Source organism: Hemiscyllium ocellatum, chromosome 25 (assembly GCF_020745735.1).
Source record: "Hemiscyllium ocellatum isolate sHemOce1 chromosome 25, sHemOce1.pat.X.cur, whole genome shotgun sequence".
NCBI lineage: Eukaryota > Metazoa > Chordata > Chondrichthyes > Orectolobiformes > Hemiscylliidae > Hemiscyllium > Hemiscyllium ocellatum.
In genome coordinates, this window is record NC_083425.1 from 15,253,007 (window position 1) to 15,276,800 (window position 23,794).

General features: G+C 38.6%; 1 protein-coding gene across 6 annotated transcripts in view; it reads right to left on the reverse strand.

Annotated features, from left to right (window-relative positions):
• The window catches only part of cyth1b (cytohesin 1b), a 234,285-nt gene that overhangs the window by 81,702 nt on the left and 128,789 nt on the right, over positions 1 to 23,794 (reverse strand). Inside the window, exon 1 of one of the 6 annotated variants that reach the window (XM_060844855.1) lies at positions 9,220 to 9,399. The exons of the other annotated variants lie outside the window; for them this stretch is intronic. The gene's annotated coding sequence lies outside the window, so the exon portion shown is untranslated. Of the gene's footprint in view, positions 1 to 9,219; positions 9,400 to 23,794 lie in introns of those variants that run through there. 6 annotated transcript variants of the gene reach the window in all.

Below are 23,794 nucleotides of genomic sequence, written 5' to 3' on the forward strand. Positions count from 1 at the left end.
GATGAGATCATCCGAGATCTTGTTGAATGGCTGAATAGGTTTGAGCAACTAGATTGCCTACCCTTGCTCCTAACACTCATGCTCATATGAAATCATGCTGTTTCATTCTTTCAGCCAGTATTTTATTTTTTAAAGTTGCCATTCTCTACAGAGGCTATAACAATGGATCCCAAAATCAAAAAAAGACCCTATAAAGTGTCTATAGCCCCAAGACAAAATTCATACAAAGTGATAGGACTGCACAATCCAAAGTGGTGCATGCAATCTTCATATGCCTCACATCAGCTTCCTGACTGGAATGCAGTCACTGAAGGAGACTCCCAGAACAATAACTGAGATACTTTAGGGATTTCTTCAAAGCATCCCTAAAGAGATGAAACGTACATGCTGCCTCTTGGTGTTCCCAACTTTTGGCCTAAAAATTCGAGAATGGTTTATCTCAGGAGGAACTGAAGACATTGCTTCTGCCTGTTCCCCATGAAGTCAAAGTCAAAGGATTGGGGCGACAGCACAAACCCCCAAATGAGTCATCCACCCTACCTTTCAGCATCACCTGCCCCATATGTTGCACAGTCTACATTGGACTTACATGCTCTCTCAGACTACAACAAACTGTCATGCTTAATTCTGAGAGACTTCTGAAGAAGAAAACATACTTTGCCAAAAGGAGGCAGCGGCTAAAATTAAGCATATTTCTAGGGATATTTTTGCACTGGACTGTTCCTAAGATTTTTCAATGTGTCAACAATCAGGTCACATAGCAAACCATATTAAAACTAAATGGTGGCATTTGTTTCATTCAATAAAAGTCTTATTTTTCATCTTGAACTCTCAATACAGCTTTCAGAAAGGCAGCATGTGTAATAAAAGTATTGTATTTCCAAGCTGAACTTTATATACACTACATGTACAATGCAGGTGATCCACTAGACCACTCTCACCAAATAGAAAGCAATAAGTCAACTCCACTCAAGCCCTTTTGCCTTATAATGAATTTCTCCATTTCTTGGCAATATTATGAGTTTCTCTTTAATCTTTAGCTTCAGTGATTATATCATATACAATAGAAGCAATTAACATCAAAGTGAGGAAAACACATTATAAACCTTTGATAGTGCATACTTGAATACGACTAAAAAAACATTTAGTTAAAGATTTTCATCTTGCACTCATCAGCATAATTCACATCAATACCAACATAAAATGGAAAACAACATTTGTACAGGATGAAAAGACGGTGATGATTGGTTGGCAAGGAGACTCTGATTAGTAGAAGTGTTACCATAGAGAATGGGTCTGTTAATGAATGACAATTAACTGCCATGCTTTGTTTAAATTTTAATCGAGGCAGGTTGGCTCTGATTGGCCAAGGTGTTGTTCTGAGGAAATAACCAAAAAATGATCATCATATGTTTTGTCAGTTTAATTATTTACATATAAAGGATTACTTTGTAAATGTTGCTCATAGAATCGCATCAAAAATTTGACAACGTATTTTACTTTAAATAGATTTATAAGTACAATCAGTGCCTTGTTTTCTGTAAAAGGTCATGCTTGACACAGTGTACGAGTCTTCAGGATATACAGCACACATATGTCAATATCATACTGGCATGGAAATTCATATACCACATTACACATTTGTGTAATCAGCAGAACATCCCAAAGACTGGATTTAGTTAATAACTATTGCCAATTATATTGCCACCATGTTTTCTGCATATGGCAAAACACGGAGTGAAAATAGCCCTTACTTCACCCTCCATTCACATGATCCTCTTTAGGTGTTCATCAAATTACTTCTTTTTTCCATAATTTATCAATAGCTGTCATAATTTTGAACACTTCGAACAGATCTTTGAACTTTTATATTCTGATGAGAAGACCACTTAATTAAAACCAAAAGTTTTAATTCCCAACATCTTGCTAGTTATTCTGCTTACAATCCAAGGTTTCATAGCCTTACTAAATTATAGCATCCAACATTGGGTACAATTGTGGTCTAGACCAGCTAAAGTCATTCTTGCATAACATCTTATCAAATTCAAACATCTCAAAACACTATGCGCAAGAAATTATTTTTAAATGCACTAACTTGTTATGCAGATTAACGCAAAAGTTATTCTGCATGAGCAATAGTCCATAAACAGCAATAAGATGAATCACTAATTTTTGTTTGAGGGAGAAATGTCTGCTGGGACATAAGGAATATGATTTGCCATGAATGTCTATTTGAGCAATGGAGGAAGTCAGAACCTTCAATTAATCTCTACTTGAAGTGAGGGATCCTCAACAATAGACACAACCTTACCAGTGCATAAAACAATCAGCCTAGATTACGAAAACAAATGGAATTCCCACATCAATATTCCAATCCAGAAATCAGTGCAACTAACCAAGTCAAGTTAAAACACATTAGTTATTTTAAGCTAGTCTGGCAGACGTAATACAGATTCTCTTCTTTCTGTCACATCCAGAATTGTAATTCTCAATTGGACAAGCCATTAATTCAAATTTAGAGACTCAGATTATGAGCCAGTGAAATGTGAAGATATATTTTGAGCTTGACAGTGCACATTCTGGACTAGAATATTCTGCCCTTTAGAACCCTATTTTAATAGCTCAGTCTCAGAAATATGATACCCAGATGACTTATCCGTCGTGGTCATATATGCACATTTTGAGCATAGCAGGTTTAGTTAAGGTCCATCATTCAAAATACAGTATATCCATTACATAGTTCTACACCAAGATCTCTGCACTACTTTAAGTTTCTAAGAATACCATCAGAGTTTCTCAGTTACCAGCATATCAATTGCCTGAGAGAAATTCAAAACTATTTGTGCATGATAAGCAAGTAAAATTATTGCATAGATTAGCATAGGAGTTTGAAAATTTAACTGTATTGTACAGAAGTATGGGCCTGTGCCAGAATGTGGGAACATGTTGTTTTATATACTGTGCTCAAGAAACTGTCACAAGTTCTGGATTATAAATATGCCACCATCATACAGCCTTACAAGTAGAATCATGATCTATAGAGCAGAAAGCAGAAATGACCTTGAAGTTAGCCAAAACTTGCATTTATATGGCACCTTTAATGCAGCTAACTGTCACAAGTTGCTTCCACGATGCCATCATAAAACAAGATATGACTATATAACACTTAAATTTTAATACCCACACAGATGTATGCTAGATAGAAATTTCACTGATACTTCAGTAACTAACATCCAAAACAACAGTATGGAACATTTCAAATACTGTTCTGTTAGTTACATTCCAACATGAAATGTAAAAAAATGCTGACAGTGAAGTGCTCAAACCAGTATAAAATGGATTCTTTAGAAATCTTGGGTTAAATGGAGGGGGAAAAGATTAATTCCTAAATAATGAGTGACTGGCCTCCTCCCCCGGATGGATCAAACAGTAAACTTCTGTTGAATAAAAGCAGCTTTCTTCAGCTGTGGAATTTCACAGAGGATGCAGTTCTCTATTCTAATGGCTGTACACATCACTAGGTTTGCACACAATGCAGAGCTTGGCAGTAGTCTGGGAACTTCTGAAAGGATACAAATTTGACTTTATGGTAGGAAACAGAAGGTGGTGAAGGGTTGTTTTTCGTATGGGAGGCCGGTGACCAGCAGAGTTCCATAGGAATTGGTTCTGGGCCCACTTTTGTTCATCATTTATATAAATAATTTGGATGAGAATATAGTGGACATGCTTAGTAAGTTTGCAGATGACACCAAAATTGGTGGTATGGTAGATAGTGAAGAAGGTATCCAAGGTTACAAAGAGACCTTGATCAACTGGGTCAATGGACCAACGAGTGGCAGATGGAGTTTAATCTGGATAAATGCAAAGTATTGCATTTTGGTTAAACGAACAAGGGCAGGACTTATACAATTAATAACAGAGCCCTGGATAGCATTGTACATCAGAAACACCTAGTATTGCTGGTACATAATTCTTTGAACTTGCCTTTACAATGAGAGAGGGTGGTTAAGAAGACATTTAGCATGGCTGCCTTCATTGCTCAGACCATTGAGTACAGGAATTGGGACGTCGTGTTGAGGTTGTACAGCACATTGATAAGACCTCTTCTAGAGTATTGTATGCTATTGTGATCACCCCCTCATAGGAAGGAGATTATTAAGTTGAACAGAGTTCAGAAAATATTTACCAGAATGTTACTGGGACTGAAGAATTCGGAGTATGAAAATAAGCTGGATAGGCCGGACTTTTTTTCATTGGAGTACAGGAGGTTGAGGGGTGATCTTATACTGGTTTATAACATCATGATGGGCATAGATAAGGTGAACGGAAAGGGTTTTTTCCTTAGTTTGGGGAAGTTCAAAACTAGGGGATATACTATTCAGGTGAGAAGAGAACGTTTTAAAAAAGACTGAGGAGCAACTTTTTTACACAGAGAGAGCTTCATGTGTGGGTTATGATCCGACAGAGGAAATGATAAATGTAAGTATAGTTAAATATTAAAACACATGTAGACAAATACATGAATTGGAGAGATATGGGCAAAATACAGGCAGGTGGGACTAATTTAGTTTGGGAACATGGTTGGCATGGACTAGTTGGACCAAAGGGTCTGTGTCCATTCTGTATGACTCAATGACACTCATACCTAGAACATTCTAAATTAAAATAATTGTTCACTGCAAATCTAAGTGTAAAAATGCACCAATGTTTCATATTAAATTAATAAACATCAACGGTCCTGTCACATGTTGCACAACTAGCTTCAACACAGATAGCTCAAAGAGCTACCACGAGCCGAGGTTCAGCATCCACTTTAAAGAAACCCCTCATTGTTGTCAGAAACTGTACATATTTATTACAAAGAGAAATTAGAGTATTTAAAATCAAATAATTGCTTGGTAACACAGAACTTAAACACTGCTAAAAAGGAACAAAATCAAAGAGTTTCATCATGTACTAATCAGGATTGAAACACAAGAAAACCAACTTCAGAAAATGCAGAACAATTCATACAGCATAAAAAGATGGTGCTGATTGGTTGGACTATGGTGGGCTTGTAGATTTAGCAGGAACTGTCAGCTACCTTCGCTAACTGAGTAAATTCAAACAAACAAGACAAATTTGAATGGACACTGCTTTGCTGAAGCACTTGGCTAGCTCGATAACCCGTCTCTGTATGGAAATAACTACAGATTCTCGCATGTGCAAGACCAAACTGATAATGCCAGATTGGTTTCTGCTATAATCCTTAGTGCAGTCAAGGTTACATAAAAAATGTTGCCCAATAATAGAATCACATCTAATGTTGGACATCATTTTCTGAATTTTGCTGGCATGACCTGATTGAGTACTGTCATTCACCACAGACATGTTGGTCAATACTGTCCACTGGTTGTTGGGATGTAGAACGCATAAATCTGGCATTACACTGAAACTTGTATTCCATATTATACATTCATGATTGGCAAAATGTTACTTTCGCATGACAGTATATTGTTAGTACAATATACCACACATGTATCCTGCAAGTTAGCTACATGACAGCTAGCTTCACCTGTTGCTCAAATTTGTGAGGCACCCTCCCTCTCCAAAGAAATCTAAGGTAGACTAGATACTTTTAGGGTCAAATATAGTGGCCTTAGATTGCTTTATGAGTTTGCACAATATAAAGCAAACTATGATTTTATTAGGCTAATCATTGTCTCCAGGATAATTTTGCTAACCACAATCTTAGCATCAAGCACACATGGTAAGTAGATGATCAAGACCCTATTTATGAGGGTTCCAATGAGGCTAATGTTGTAACATAAGAACATTTCAATAGGTTTTGGTCACTTAACACTGGTTGTGGTGGATAGTAATACAGAATCCATTGATAGACTTCTCAGTTAGCACATTGAAGGGAGTTGGTTTTACTGATCACTTCATGATCTGATCACATCACGAGGCCTAATAAAGCATGTCAGAAAATTCTTAGACATAGCTGTTGCACATATATTAAATACATCATCTATGAATCGAAAGATTTTTCAAAATTAATTCCAAGGATTTTGGGTATTGCTCAAAGCTCAACATTTATTGCCTGTCCCTAACTGAACTGGAAAAGGTGGTGGTGAGTTGTCTTCTTGAACTGTTGCTTTCCTGTACTAGAGGAATACCCAAAGTGCTGTTAAGTATGCCACAGAGAGCAGGTTAGTAGTTATTCTATTGAAGTCATGGAAACTAATGAAGATATTGCTGTAATCTAGGGCGGCAGGGATATAATGGCAATATATATTGATTTTGGGTAGGATGCAGTCTTGATGAAAGTAAACTCAATACCATGAGTTGCTAAGTTCATGAACTCCATGAAAGCAGATTCAGACACTGCTGATACATCTAAATTGGCATGATATAAAGACCGAGTGCAAACTTGGATGACTTCCTGGTGTACATTGCTGAATGGACTACCAATGCTGAGAGAACTGTTACTGACAAGCAGGTCTTGTGTGGTTTAAAGTGAAAGAATCCTTCACGCAGTAAGCAGAAAACAGACTTAATACTGGTTCCAACAGTTCACTTAACCATTTTGCTAATCCATGTTGTGCAGAACCAGACACAGATAAAACAAGATATAAATGACATAGTTTTTGCATGTCTAGGGAAATTAATGCATGTATGGATGCAGAACGCTTTAAGGACAAATCCTATCAATAACATCAGGCTGATCACCAACACTATGCAAGTCAATACAAGCCTCTGCAACTTACTACTTATATAAAAGCAAAATATTATTGGTGCTGGAAATTTGAAATAGAATAAAATGCTGGAAGTATGATTTGAACTCTTCCTTATATGTAAGAATTGGACAAAACATGGATTTTAGCTTTTTGTGTTGCTGCGACGGGGTACTAAGATGCCAATTCGGTAATACCTAAATATAAATCACCTCAATGACATTTTACAATCTTGTTGGTCTAGCTCATAGTCCAAATAACTTTAGTACAGAGTTAAATAAAGCTATGGGATCATTGCTGTTTTCGGCTCAAATTAAATTCCAAAATTCTGCATAAAAACAACTATTGATTCAACACTATCATGTCAGGACAGAGCCATAACTAGATGATGAAATGAATGAGTATTTCCATCCAACATATTGTAAGAACAACAACTTCTATATTGTGAATTGAGTATCTACACAGTCAACTTCTTTAATATTCACATGAGACTGGGGACAAGAGCATGTTTATCTATTGAGCACTTCCCGTCTATGACTTTGGACATTGTATAAACTGTCTGTTGCAATACAAGCAGAAAGAGAAGTTTATCTGGATCTGTGTACCAAACTTAACACTTCTGTACAAAATTCTCAAAAGAAATGTTCATTTTTTTTTAGGGCCTGAAGAGTAATTCCAGAGAAAGGCCTTGCCGTTTTCAACACCAATTTAAACTAGCTTTCTCAATTAAAAATTCACATAATTGCTATATTTGGCTCTCCTGAAAAAGCAACCCGTGAATAATTAGCTACTTAATTCAGGTCACTGCTAATATCAGATTTACTATTACTAACAAGTCAGTACAATTGTCAACTGGGTGGTTAACTACAGTACGTGTCTGGCACTTTTTTTTCTGTAGGAATTTTACAAAGTACCAGATTTAAGCTGACATAATCAAGAATCATTTCTTTTGGGTTTATAGGTGCAAAAAAAATCCCTAATCTTATCAGTACATTTTTCCATTCCTATCAAAATCAACAACAGAACTATCATCTTACACTGCTCTTTTTCTTTCTGTTTCATGTTGACATTTAAGCCAATACTGCACAATGTTACATTTATTCTGATTAATCATGTGAACATTTGCTACCCTTAAGCAAAATGAAAGGAATTTACCAAAACATTTTTTTGGAAAAGTCCCAGGTAATTAAGCTGCTGGAAATGGATACAAAGTTAATCAAGTATAATTTTACATTCAACATGTAGCATTATTTAAAATAAATGCCTTCTTCTTTATCACAAAATGTTATTTTCTCCCACCACCACAACAGTAAATTATTACACAGCAAATTGCCAAAAGAAGGAACAGGAAAAATAGAAGAATGATAAGGTTTTGTTCAGATAGAGCCTGTTCAACTTCCAGGAAAGGAGAATTTATTTTGGATCACTACAAAGCCATTATAAAAATAAAAATAATTGTAGTACAGTTATATAAATATCACAAATTAAAATTCTACAAGTCACTCCAGTGTATTTTTTTGCTAAAATACATTTGAAAGCAATTGGTAGGTTAATCAATAAACATAACTGCTGCAAAAATTCATCTATCAAATCAAATCCAATTGAGATTTGTACTATATTACACTACGTGCCCTGAAATTTGTAACACTTCACCAACTCTGTTGAAAATGGAGGATTTCTCTCAATGTAGCCTGAGGCTCTTTTATATGTATCCTGTTCCAAGGACTGTCCTGCTTGGTAATATGGTGAGTCTAATAGGTCCAAGGTACTGAACACTGTCGCCAACTGTTGAGAAGCAGATGGCTTGATCCCAACAGACACATGCTGAAACAGCATATATTACACGAGGGATTTCATTATGCTTTTCAGTAGGGCACATTTTCTGAAAGAATGGAATGCCGTTAATACACAATTGGGTTATTATCCAAGAATCAAAGTCATGGTGCTAGAGTAGGCGGTGAAATTCTTTGGCCCTCATGTCCTAAATAACCCACGCTACAGTACAACAAAATTTCAATCTATACTGCAAATGCAAAATCACCTAACATTTGCTAAAAAGAATTATTTTCAATTTTAGTCGAAATACTATAGACAGACTGACAATGACAGACACTATAGAACTGCTCTACCTACAGTATATAAAACAAAAGGAAAGGATACAATCCACTAATCAAATAAAAATGCTCAAATGTAATAAATAATTGCAGATACCAAAAATGTAACATGGCTCAAAGGTTCTCAATCATAATCTTTGATGTAATTACAGTCGAGTTATTTCCTCTCAAGGCCATTACAAATGAAATACTGAATAAGGATTTGATGACAATGACAGTAAGTGTTGAATATGTATGCAATAAACCTTGATATAAACCAAGTACAGCACTGAAATCACAATAATAATGCCAATATCAATGCGTATTTTCAAATTAAGGAAAGATTCTAAATAAATGATTTTGTAAATCTAGAAATGGTGCTTACATTTCATACAACATAAATACTGTACCTGGTTATATTTGTGCAGATCTCTCTGACAGCACTTCTACCCACTAGCTGACAGTCTTCAGTGTACACAGCAACATCATTACAAACGATTGGATTTTTGAGACAGTAGACAAATCCCCAAGACTAACATAAATTTTCAACAAAATATAATCACGAATATCTTGTTCTACGTGCTAATCAGAACGGAAGGCATTTCATCAAAACGTTATTCTGCCATATACTGTCTTCACCTCTATTACAGTTGCTTTTGTAATCCTAGTGTTGTTCTTCGGTCCACAGGCAAATCCTTGGACAGTGCCGTGAAGACCAGTAAATGCCGTCAGTAAACCCCTAATCGGAATTATCAAATGGAAATGTTGCGCCAGTAACCTGAATACAAAGCTTTCCCAGCTAAGTCCCTGTTCGGGAGGCTGCAAAAGGTGCTGATACCGCACTCTCAGTGTTTCCCCAGTGATGCAGCTGTGACACTAGTGAATGTGCGGAGTTCTCTTTCTCTGCTGGATGCATGAGACTAGGCTCCACCCTTGCCGATGCTAAACACAGCTCTGCTTAAAACCAGCTCAAACTCTGATCGGATTCTCCAAGGACACATTACAGACCACGCATTGCAACGCATTTATAGCACATGCAGTTAACTCCGTAGTGTCTAATCCGTTCAATAGTGCGCCCTATGAAATCGATGCCCACCGATTAGTTTTTCATAAATGCTGACTCGTTATTTTGTTGGAACTAAGGATTGAAGAGGAAAATAATCAACTGCCATAATGTATAAATTCAAGTTATGTTGTAATTTGTTATTTTTCAAAAGAATGTATAGCAATTTTAAAACTTTTTGTGATTAAAAAATTGCCATCTCCAGGAAATATATTGCACAAGGTACATTCGGACCAGAACCTATTGCATCATGTTCCCACAGGTCATTGTGCAAGTCACCTCCACCATGATGCAGCATTCAGACAGTTCCTTAGCTTCATTTCTGATCAGTACTGACTCTGAGATATATGGATACAACTTACAAAATAATAATTCATTTGGGTCCTTGTCATAATTGTCTTTAGCATCCCTCATATCATCAATCCCATTTTTATTTGAAGGCCCCAGCTTTGTTCCAAAAGCAAGACTTTTGAGTTGAAATTCTTTCGGGGGATTTCATGTCGCTAACTACAGTCCTGTTTGCAATTCTCAGAGTGTTGCATTCTCATTGTGAACAACCTCCCAGCATCCATCACTATGATTCAGCCAGTGCCAGTGTCTTTCTGATATTTATTTGAGAGACAGAGTATGATAATGTGCTCTTGGACTCCCCTTGAGCAAAACCATACATGTAAGTCTAATAGGAAGAACAGGCAGGACCAGGTTAATGAACATGGTAGGGCTTGTGAAGTGCAATTATTTTAATGCAAGGAGTATAGTGAGGCTGAGGTGTTCAGAGCCTGGATTAGTAAGTGGAACTACAATGCTGTAGGTATTACCACAAACTTGTTCGGAAAAGGGCAACTCAGCGTTCCAAGGTTTACATGTTTCAGGCATGATAGACCGGGATGTAAAAGGGATGGGGGACTCACATTACTGATTAAGAAGATGTCACAACTGAATTAACTGAGGCCACCTTGGAGAGCTCATCCAGCAAAGCCATATGAGTAGAATAATCAGGAATAAGTAAGGTGTAATCACTATGATGGTGTGATAGTGTAGGCCTCCCAATAGTCAGTGGGAGACAGAGGAACAGATAAGTAATCAGATCCTGAAAAGATATAAAAACCACAGAGTTACTGTAGTGGGTGAATTTAACTTCAATACTGATTGGGGCTTCCTTACCACCAGGATTTCAATGGGACAGAATGTGTTAGGTGCATCCAGGAAGCCTTCTTGAAACAATATGTACACATTTCAGGAAACAACAACATGCTGGAGATCACAGAGAGTCAGACAGCAAGCTAACATTTCAAATCTAGCCAACTCTTCACCAGAGCTGAAGTGAAGTGTGGAGGGGACAGCATTTACAACATTTCACAAAAGCTGTCCCTCCACACTTCACGCCAGCTCTGATGAAGAATCAGTTAGACTTGAAATGTTAGCTTGCTCTCTGTCCATAGATGCTGTCAGACTCACTGTGATCTCCAGCATTTGTTGTGTTCAGTACAGATTCAAGCATCTGCAACAATTTGTTCCTACATGTAAACAGTCCAAATAGGGAAGGAACCATGCTAGACCTTGAACTGGGATATGATCCTGGCGAGGTGATCAAGTTCCATTGGGGCAGCATTTTGAGAACAATGATCATAATTCTGTAAGTTTAAAGGTAGTTACAGTAAGGAAAAGACTGGCCCTCTGGTGAAAATGCTAAATTATGAGGAAGTTAATTACAATAGTATTCGGCAGGAACTTGAGAAACTAGGTTGGGGATGGCTGTTTGACAGTAAATCCACATCCAACATGTGGTCTCATTTAAAGGCCAGTTCATCAGAGTTCAGGACCAACATATTTCTATAAGAATGGCAAGAATCAGGAACCCTGGTGACAAGAGATATTGAAAGGTTAGTCAAAAAGGGAAAGGAAGCATATGTAAAGGTTTAGGAAACTGAAATCAGATTAGACCCATGAAGAATATAAATGAAGCAGGAAAGAATTTAAACAAGGAATTGTGAAGGCTGAAAGGGACTATGAAATGTCCTTGGTGAGTAGGATTAAGGAGAAACCCAAGGTATTTTATACTTATATTAGGAGCCAGAGGATAGCTAGGAAATAGGTAGGTCCATTCAAGGATGTGCCAATATTAAGAAAGGGATGGTGTTGGGTGTTTTGAGAAACATTAAGGTAGATAAGTCCCCAGAACTTGATGGGATTTAGCCAAGGATACTGAGGAATGCAAAGGGAGGAGATTGCTGGGGCCTTGACAGAGAACTTTATATATTCTTTAGCCATAGGTGAGGTCCCAGAAGACTGGAGAATAGCCAATATTGTTCCTTAATTTAAGAAGGACAACAGAAATAATCCAGGACATTAAAGCCCATAATACTTATATCAGTGGCAGGAAAATTACTAGAGAAGATTCTTAAGGGTAGGATTTACTCTGATTTGGAAAACAATAGACTTATTAATGGTACCATGGCTGGGGAGGCCTTATCTTAAATTTGAGTGAATTATTTTGAGGAAATTATGAAGATGATTGAGGAGGGTAGAAAATGGATGCAGTCTACAATAGGCTTCAGAAAAGCATTAGACAAGGTGCCTCATGGTAGGCTGGTCCAGAAGATTAAGTCACATGTGATCCACAATGAGTTCATAAGCTGGATACAAAACTGGCTTCGTCAAAGAAGACGGAGCATAGTTGTGGAAAGATATTTTTCTGACTGCAGGTCCGTGACAAGTGGTGTTCTGCAAGGATCAGTATTAGGACCTCTGTTGTTTGTTGATTATATGAAAATGATTTGGATGAAAACGTAATTGGTCTGATTACGACACAAAATTGGGTTGAGTTGTGGGTCGTGAGGAGGTTTGTCAAAGGATACAGCAGGATATAGATCATTTGGGAAATTGGCCAGAGAAATGGCAGGTGGAGTTTAATCCAGATAAGTATAAGGTGACGCATTTTTGAAGGTCAAATGCAAGAGGAAAGTATACAACACATGACAGGACCCTTATGAATACAGATACACAGAGGGATCTCGGGGACCAAATCCAAAGCCCCCTGAAAGTGGCACCACAAGTGGATAAAGCTGTAAAGATCAGTGGCATGCCTGCCTTCGTCAGTCAGGGAACTGAGTGTAAAAGTTGGCAAGTCATGCTGCAGCTGTATACAACTTTGGCAAGGCCACATTTGAAGCATTGTGTGTACTTCTGATCACCACAGTATAGGAAGGATGTAGAAGCTTTGGAGAAGGTGCATAAGAGGTTTATCAGGATGTTTCTTGGATTGGAGTGTATTATCTTACAGGAAGAGATGGGATAAACTTGGATTGTTTTCAGCAGAGCATCTGAGGCTGACAGAATGATATAAAATTATGAGAGGTAACGGATAGGGTAGATAGTCAGAGTCTTTTACCCCAGGTTTGAAATGTTCATACGAGTCGGCAGAGATTTAAAGTGAGAGGGGGCAAGTTTAATGGAGATGTGTGAAGTAATTTTGTATTAAAAGAGGGTTGTAGGTGCCTGGAACACACTGCCAGGGAAGGTAGTAACAGATACCACAGCAATGTTTAAAAAGCATTTAGACAAACACATGAACAGGCAGGGAATAAAGTGGTATGGAACATGTGCAGACAGTTGGGATTAGGTTAGATTGGCACCATGGTTAGTACAGACATGGTGGACCAAAGGGCCTGTTCCTGTTCTGTACTGTTCTTTGATTTACTCATTGGGTGTAGTGTGCGCATCTAGTGCAGAACTCCATCATTAATATTCTGCTATTGCCATTTTGATTGGTACATTCAAATGGGTAGTCAAGACTCCACGAGAAGCAGTTCAGATACAATGTTCAGTAGGGGATCCTATGGCATCTCTGGACACTCAACACAGTACGATGTCAGGACAAGTCGAGGCCTCTCCACAAACAGGATGGATAGGATTATTCTTGCAATTCCAAATTGGCTTAATTAATGTCTAATCCTCCACAGTCCTCCCCTGACTTCAATAACCTGGACAGACACAAATCTGCGGAGGAGCCAAAAGAGTTTGTGGCTTCACTATTTACAAGTGCCCTTTAATTACCTGGATGCATCTATTTAGAGGAATGGCCATACAGACAGGTTAAAATGAACAGCTAAACATCACAAGCAAACAGTGCCACAGGAGGTTCACTGGAATAATTTAAATGTTGAGCACTGATTAGACTACTGATGGAATTGGCTTGAGCAAAAAGCAATGCTGACAGGTCAAGGGAAGTAAATTAAAATGCGCAGTTGAAGCTGAAGCAGTGAATATATCTGTGCTGATGTTAATTAAATTCTCTCATTGGCAAGGCCAGAATTGTCTTCGACCAAATAGCCTCCCTTCCACACTGAAATTTCCGAGTCGATTTCAGTTCAGTTTACCTTTTGATGTCGGTGTCAGTCATAACAAAACAAAAGCATTTTAAAGATAATAATATATTTTATTGGTAACATTTGCAACAAGAAAATCCACTGTGACTCAACAATAAACTCCAATGCATGTCCTTTAGTTACACAAACAGAAATATGAAAATACATCTGGCAGTTCACTATCTCAATAAAATTGGGAGAACAATAAGAAAATGCTCAGAGCTCAAAATTGCTCAGGGTCTTCACAATAAACACACAGCTCACAATACAATACTGCTTCTCGTGATCTGGGCATCTGGAAGGTTTCAAGGATTACATTAATGTCAGCCTGAACACAGTTAGAATTGATCAGAGCAGGTAAAACTATCAACAGAGGATACAAGCAAATGAATTATTGCTGTATTCCATTTCTAGTAGCACATAACACGCAAGGTCAAGCCCTGATCTTCCCTTGTGCATGCATATTATCATAGAAATGAAATATCCTTGTGGAATAGCTACATCTGAGTTAATTAGGCATGATAATCCATACATCTGATTTTTCCTGAAAACATGCAGACACTGCATACCCTTGTTCAAGTCAGTACAAAGACATGAAATTTGTGCGAATACCTCATTATGAGTCAAAAATTCACCCACTGTGAATGCTGCCAGTTGGTTAGTACTAGGGTTTAAATCCAGCATTACTGACCGACATTACTTAAGGGTAACCAGTATTGATCAAAGAGGAAGTCCATGATGACTGCTGACAATAAGGGAAAAGGAAACCTGGCTGCAAGAGTCCAAAGAAGGCACGGGGTTTTCAAATACTATGCTGAAAGCTCTATGCCAGTCAGGGACAATTAGCAGATGTCAGTTTCCCACACAGGACAATAAGTCTGTATCTTATATCTATGGAATACACTACAGCAAATTATCAAGGCTCCTTCAATAGCACCTTGTAAACCTACAATCTTGAAGATGAAGGGCAGCAGATGAATGGAAACTCCTCTGCTTGCAAGAACTCCTCCAAGCCATCTATCATCCAGACTTGGAATTATATTGCTCTTCCCTCACCATCGCTGGGCCAAAATTTTATAATTTATAATATGCAACATGGACAATAACTGTTCAAGGACGTGGTTCACACCGTCGTACCAAGTATGCTATAGCAAGCAAATTAGAGACACTGTATGCATACAGGAGCCAGAGCATAGAATAATGTTGGCACTTCCTTCAGAGTATGAAGACTATCCTGTCCAAACTGGCGTGTGATCAGCTCCCTGAACACAACAGGGGTGCCTGTTAAGATGGAGTCTCTTTTAACTCCATGAATTTCAAATGCACTGTTCGTATAAGTACCTGAAGGGTCATCTCACTTTTTCATTCTGTTCTCATACATGCTTTAGGCAATGATGTATTCCATTCGAATGGCATCAACTCCATGAGGAATATACAGGGCAACAGCACGTTTGCTCTTAAGCTAGTTATTCCACTAGTCCCCTTGTAATTGAACTGATAAAGCCAGGCTGCAGTCCAGACGTCAGTGCTCAAAGCTGTTCAAAGTCACTCAGCACTACAATCTGAGGTTTTCTCTATGGAGGCAAAGTAGTCTTTCATTCCAAACCCATAGCTACTGGAGATAACCCTCTAGGAAAACAATTAGATAAATGTGTCAGGAAGTTGGCATTAATTAAGAATTCAACTTAATGCAAGTCTTCAGTGATGTTAACTAATGGGATCTCCATGGTGCTGAGGTTAGTATATTAGCATGTATAGTAGATTGGCTAACGAATAGAAAATACAGAGGAGGGATAAAGGAGCCGTTTTCAGGATGGCAACCTGTAACTAGTGGACTGCCACAGGGATCAGTGCTGGAGCTATAATTATTTACAATACATATTAATGACTTGGATGCCCAAAGTGAATGTACCCTTTCCAAATTTGAGGATGACACAAAAAAAGTGGGAAGGCAAATGTTGAGGATGACACAAAGAGTCTTGATGGGAAAATGGATATGTTAAATGAATAGGCAAAAACTTGGCAGCTGTAATGTTATGTAGGATAAAGTAAGATTATGCACTTTGGCAGGAAGAATATAGCAGCGGACCAGTGTTTAAATGGAGAAAGACTCCGGAAGGCTCCAGTACAGCAAGACCTGGTGTGGTCATATATAAATCACAAAAAAAAACAGCATTCAAGTTCAGCAGGTAATCAGGAAAGCAAATGGACTAATGCTCGCCTTTACTTCAAAGGGAATGGAGTATAAAAATAGGGACCTCTTGCTTAAACTATACAAGTCAGACAACACCTAGGACATTGTGAACAGCTAAGGAAAGAGACACTATAATTGGAGACAGTTCAGAGAAGGGTCACCAGGCTGATTCTGGGTATGGTGGGAGTTTCTAATGAGGAGACATTGAGTAGATTAGATTCTTTCGAAGAATGAGAGAAAACTGTATTGAAACATATTCGATTATTAGGGGGTTTCCATGGCAGATAAGAGATTATTTCCTGTTGAGTGAGAGTTTAGGACCAGAGGGCACAATGAGTAAGAAATTGCCCATTTAAGACAGAGATGAGGAGGAATTTCTTCTCTCAGTGTCAAGTATAATCAAAATTGAGATGTAAAGGTTTCCAGTCAGTAAGGGAATCAAGGATTATATGGATAAGACAGGAAAGTAGAGTTTAAGATTATCATATTAACCATGATTTCACTGAATGATGGAATAGATTCGATTGGTCAAATGGCCTACTTCTGCTTCTTCATTGTTTGACCACATGGTCTATCTTAAAATAAATGTTAGAGTAATTTTGAGTTCAGAATTTTGTGTTGTCATCAATATTTGTAGTTAACCTTGGTGAAAGTGAAACAAGATTAAAAATGTGTTGCTGGAAAAGCGCAGCAGGTTAGGCAGCATCAAAGGAGAAGGAGAATTGACGTTTCGGGCATAAGCCCTTCTTCAGGAAGGGCTTGATTCCTGATGAAGGGCTTATGCCCAAAACGTCGATTCTCCTTCTCCTTTGATGCTGCCTGACCTGCTGCGCTTTTCCAGCAACACATTTTTAAACTCTGATCCCCAGCATCTGCAGTCCTCACTTTCTCCTGAAAGTGAAGCAATGCAAGCTGGTGTCGATAATAAGCATTATGACGTAAATGATTGAGGTGTGTAAGAGTGTGGGATGGTTCAGGTGACGTGCTCTTGGCAAAGCTGCTATACAAGAGCTCAGGCAGCGAATGCCCCAATGATCTAAACTGTTTTTATCTTACCTCTTTTGTTGTGCTGCTTTTCATTGGTTGGTGAGGGCAAGAGATTAATTTGTACTAACTTTCTGATAAACAGAAACCGTGCCCTGGTAGATTGCTCTGGGACTTGGATACTTAAAGATAGTGAGAGGTTTCTGCATGCATCAGAAGTAACAAATAATACAAGCATACTTTGATCTATGGAGTTAATAATGTATAGATCCTTGTACATGTAACTGTAGGAAAAAAATCTTACTTTTTAATTCTTTAGATATAAATAAATAAACCCAGTCAATTTTCTTCCTTTCTTAGAAAAATGTTGGATTATTTCTAATCATAAAAAAACGTACTAAAATAACGTTTCTGCAAAAAACACTTTCAAGTTGCTTTGATTTTTAATTACTACACTATATTATGTATCTGTGCAAATAAAAAGGACAACTCGGACTCTAGGGGACACCCAAGAGTCAGCTGAAATTAAAAATATAACTTCAGTCTCCTGATCAATAGTCCAAAGTTGTATCTAGCACTGTGCAATATCACCCGACCTGCTGTGTCAAACAGAATTTAAGGCCATCTTATTCTATTCAATTTGCACTTTTTAAAAAGACAGCACAGCTTACTGCAGAAACTGCAACAAAACAGATACATTTGGTTGTCGGTGTGATCCACTACAGTATATGCAGACTTTTTAAAATTGATTCTATATCATAATTTGACTAATTAGAGATTCGGTATTTTGTTGAATATAAACTGAGGGGGCAGATTACAAACTTCAAAATCACAGTGAACACAAGATGACAGATGAACTGAACTTGACATAGATGAGGGCAGAGTCAACACAGTTTTGAATGACCTCAGAGGATAGAAAGTGCTTTGGAGTAGTTAAGTTGGGAGATACCAATGGTCTGGATGAAAACTTCAGCAACCAATGAGCTGAGGCAGGGACTGAATGGGTGAATTTTGAGAAATGGGAATGGGTTGTCTTTGTGATGGTATAGATATGTAGTTGGAAACTTATCTGAAGATTATTTTAGCATCAGACCATTTCCAAAGAAATGGCTGGAGTTGGTGATTAAGGGAATGGAGTCTGTAGCAGGAACCATGAGCACTGGCTTCAGTTTTTCAGTTCAGCCAGAGAAAATTTCTAGCACATCCAAAGTTGGATGCCAATCAAGACAGCTAACAATATAGCAATATTACAAATTAGCAAGACATCATATTTTACTTTATTGGTCTTAATTTTAGTTGTTGATCTCCACTGAACACTTCACCTTGATGCATTGCTAACCTTTAGGTTTATGTGAAAATTTCTATTTGAAGAGCTCCATTCGCATGCTCCCTTCCTTCAGTGCTTCATTTACTGACAAAAGTTAAGTCATTTACAGGAACAGATGACATTATCGGTAGTTCTTTTATAACCCAGTGGTTGCTTCTTGTGCAACCCAGCATTATAGAAAAATCGCACTTTAGAAACAGCGGTTGAAGTGTTGGTGCTGCAATCATGTTACTGCCAGCGCACGTTTTAAATGTTTGCGATTTAGAAACAGTGTCCTCAATTCGTCAATCACGTTACTGTGAATTCAAGTTAACAAAAAACGTGAGAGCAGAACAACTCGCACATTCACTTACAAGTGAGAAATATCAGATGACAGCTCTAACAGCAGTTGAAGGGGAAATAGGAATCAGGGCAAAATGTCTTTGGCACTTTTAACAGCTTCAAGATCTTAAAAATCTATACGGGTGAGGGGCACATTTTGTGCATCCATTTCCAAGCTGTTTAAATTAAGCCATGGTTCTATCTCATCTAGAACACTTCAGATAGTCTGCTGGAAACTTGTTGGGATGCAGCTACTTGAATCTGAAGCAAGTTTTCTGGTCCTCAGTGCCACTTATGCTCCTGTATTATTAGTACAGTAACTAGAAACATTACCTTATATCACATGTTCAGGAAACAAAAATGGATTTATATTATTCAAATTGTGGCTTGTGAGGTAATTTCAATACCAAGTGTGCAATGGGTAACGAATAGGAATTGCTGAATACATGGAATAATTTGTTTTCAAACAGAATTTGATTGCTTTTGTTTCTGAGGTGAGTGCTGTTCTACTTGTACTGAGACAACACAACCATTTCAAAAAATGTGCTATGGGTTTTCTGAAGCAGAGAGTCACAGCAACTGTCTGCTGATATTAACCATCCATCACCTAAATATTGAAAAAGCAGTACAAAGTCCTGTGTTGGATACATTACAGTCTACAATTGGGAAAAACCATGGAGTTTTTGAAAAAAAATCAAGTCCTGAAAAATGATGAAGCACACTAACAATTCCACGAATCATGCACTACTTAATCTATCCAAGGTTTTTATCTGCAGATCATTTTGTCGAGTACTTTTCACACTTGCAGTTTCAGTATCACTCCCCATTACTCACAAATCTAGATGAAAATTTTAGTTGCAATTTGAATTCCAACCAAAGTTAATTCATGGAAGTAAGTATTTCTTCTCAGGTTGTTGAGCTTTTTGACAAAAAAACAAGCAGCAACATTTTTTTCTTCATGATTATAAAGAAGCATAATACTGCATAAAAATCTTTGGCTCAGATATTTGCACTGGAATCAGGAAAGTGGAGTGGATAGGCCCCCTGCCCTCAGAGGTGGGTCAGAGGTGACATGGGGGCTGCTGAATAACCAACATGCCATCTCATGCTACTTCATTCCAACCAACCGTCACTATTTTGCCTTACACCCTCCATGCCAATTGAAAGTACCCACCAATGACAGGAGGCATGTTGAGAATAAAATGAAATAAAATCAAGTCCTGAATATCTGTCAAAGCCTTCACCATATTAGAAAATATGAGTTTGCCAATGATTTGCCTCATAGTTGGTTCCCACCTGAGTCTCTTCCCTGATCAGTGAAATTGGACGATTGGAAATGGGGTGAGGATTATCATTGTTAAAGGAGAAAGCGGGGACTGCAGATGCTGGAGATCAGAGTCAAACATTATGGCACTGGAAAAGCACAGCCGGTCACACAGCATCCGAGAAGCAGGAGAGTTAACATTTCAAGCATAAGCTCTTCAAAGGTCCACAAAATCTCCACAACTTAATTTTTAGATAAGAACAGTCAATTTAAGCCCAACCACAAAAATCACATGATGGTCTTAATGTAAGCTCCATATTCTCACCACTCTGCATAAAGAAACTTCATCTTAAATTTTCTATTAGCTCTGTTAAAGTTTAAATATGACCCCATGTTCTAGAAATCACTTGAAGAGAAACAGTTTCTCCATCTCCACTCGTATCAATTTCCTTCATCATTTCAAAGTCATCTAAATCTCCTCTTAGTCTTCCCCATTTTACAAATGAGTCGAAGCATGCTGAATGTTAATTGATAGTTCCATGCTCTGAATTTTAGTAACACTCTTAAGGTGTTTTTAAACACTTTTCCAGTTTTTTTTGTACTGAACTGACTGGAACTCCACACAATATAAGTAGTCTAACTAAGGTTTTGCATTAATTTAACATTAGCTCCTAGTTTTGCATTCTATTCAAGTAGGAATGGCTGGCAGTATTTTTTTCCAATTCACTTATAGATCATTTACAGGCTCCACGGCCTTTTCAATTTGCATTAATACCACTGGCAATTTATGTACCATAGAGCTCAAACTGTTTTGATCCTTTATCCTATTTAATCTCCTGTCTTCCAAGGAATAAATGAGGAACCAACTCAGATATTAGCATATAGAATTTCATTGATTTGCTAATGCCTAAAGCCTGTTCATGAATTCTTTATTCTTGCACCTTTGAACTATTAGTCACACCCAACATTATATTAGGCCATTAAAGTTAAGAAATTTCCTACATTATAACAGTATCCACATCAAATAAATATACTTTATTTGTTGTAAAATGCTTTGCATCATCTTGAGGTCACATAAGATGGTAACCTCCCAGCCCCAGAACAATGCAGACAATCAGTTGGAAAAGTAGGCTGTGATTGTCGGATTCTCAAAATTGAAGAAAAATAGCCAGATTCCCTAATCATCTGGCAATTCCAATTCCCCCAACTGACCCTCTGGCCTCCATCACAGACAGGAGTGCCCAGTAACCCAGGGCATTTCTGTAGGCAGCAAGTTTGCGCCCCATCCCTGCTCATGGAGTTTAGCATCAGGCACATTCCAGCCTTACCACACCATCATGGCACATCCTGAACCTACCTACAATACAGTTCTGCATTTCAATGCTACACTTTGGAATCACCACCATCTTGCTTGTAAATGCCCTAGCCAGAAGACTGTGTGTAGGGATTGGCACCGAAAACATGGATGGGACTAGGCTGCACCTCAGGGTTCACTATTTGTTCTCTTAGCACTCATTCACTTTGTGCCTGCTTGGATGCTCATAGTATCTCTGCCTTACTTTACCTTTTTGCACATTTCCCCCACAGCCAGACTTTAAAGGCTCATGGTACTTCTGTCTTGCCTTACAAAATAGTGCAGTCATAAAGCTACACAACTTGTCAGCAGTCATCAGTCAAGAGGTGGGCACGTTGCTGTTATGACATCCTGCTATATTAGTCTCACACCTTGTGTTAGCAGTATATGCAACAAATAGTCTGCTACATGCTTCAACCAAATGGCCATGACTCAAAGTCTCAGCACAGAACCCCTTGACCAGGGGGTCCCCCAGCATGGAAAGTCAAGGGAGGTATCCAGGGAACTTGAACACAATCACTTGGGTTGTGCAGGGAGTCATCCTTCAGGATTAGTCAAGGTAGATTATGAGGGGGCCATTGCTTTGGTACTCATGTCAGGGATGTCAGCTGTGGGAATTGGAGGCAGTATGCTGAGATGCAGATGGGACAACAATTGAAAAGGGAAGGGAAAACCCAAGACACAAGGCGGGAGGGAGACAATAGTGCATTGGAGGATATATTTATTTGGGGGTAGGTGGGATCATCGACACTCAACTTCCCTGGCCTCAATGGATGGAAAGTTCAGCACGATGGTTAATATGACTACATTATATGGCTTAGTCTGTGACTCACTGTCAAGTATGCCCTGCATTGTCTTCCATACTCATGCGAGTCATAAATACACTGGAAAAGGGCTGAGACCACACCCAGAGCGGGTGCAGTAATTTTCTCCTGTGTCAGCACTGCAGGCTCTCCTTGTGAGCAGTGTGAGGCTCTGCAAGGTACAATTATTTCAGGCATTTAAGCAGTACAAGTTAAATACATTTGCATTTGTGAAATGTGTTTAGTGTCCCAGTTGAATGGAATACAAAGCCTGCCACAAGCAATCTTGACCATGTCAGTGAAGATTGAAGACAGTCACCTCTATGCAGCAGGGGTGATCACGGATGAACTGAAAAGTGGCTACACAAGGGGATGAAGCTGATTTCCTCTCACCTTGAACACTAATAACTGTGATCTTACATGCAATGCTAACCTTCTAGACGGATGTGAAATTTGTGAGGAGGGACTAGGTATCAAAAACCATGCATCAGATTTTAAGTACTGTACTTGTGTGAGATGGCATGTGTAGCATTCATCGGAATAAGGTCTCTGTGTCAAAGGTCCACAAAGAGTTTTTCCCTGGCCCCTCCATGCACCATTGTCGGGAAGATATGCTAAACCATTATTTGTGTCACTTGTTCTGTTTTTTTAAATTTCCTGCACAAATTCATTGGAAGTGTAACCAAAGTATCCAGCCATGGCAGAATTATTGTTGCTGTGATATGCTGAAGGTGCAGAGGAATATGGGAGGACCAGATGTTGAAGTAAGCCCAGAACTAACAGAGAACTCCAGCTGTGGAACAACCTCCATAAAAAATGGTTCACAGCTAAGGATTCCCTCAGGATACAGAATTGGTAGACGATGCCCAGAGTCTATCATCCTCTATGCCATTTCCTGTAGGCGTGGTGTCACTTCAGACTGAGGATGTTCCAGGATAAAGTCAAAGAAATCTGACAACTGCTGGAGTGGGAACTGTGACCTGAAGGACTGGGTGGCCATCCTATCACAGTGGCTGGGAGCCTGTGAGGGATCTCACAACCCTTAACCCACAATCATATCGAGGTTGTCACAAATGTTATTTGAGCCAGATCACACCACTTCACCTCAGTTCCCTGTGGAGAGATCAATGCTGCAGCATGAGTAGCAGGCTTTGCGTCGGAGGCTGAGGGGTGACATTATAGAGGTTTCCAAAATTATGAGGGGCATGGATAGGATAAATAGGCAAAGTCTTTTCCCTGGGGGCGGGGAGTCCAGAACTAGAGGGCATAGGTTTAGGGTGAGGGGAAAAAGATATAAAAGTGACCTAA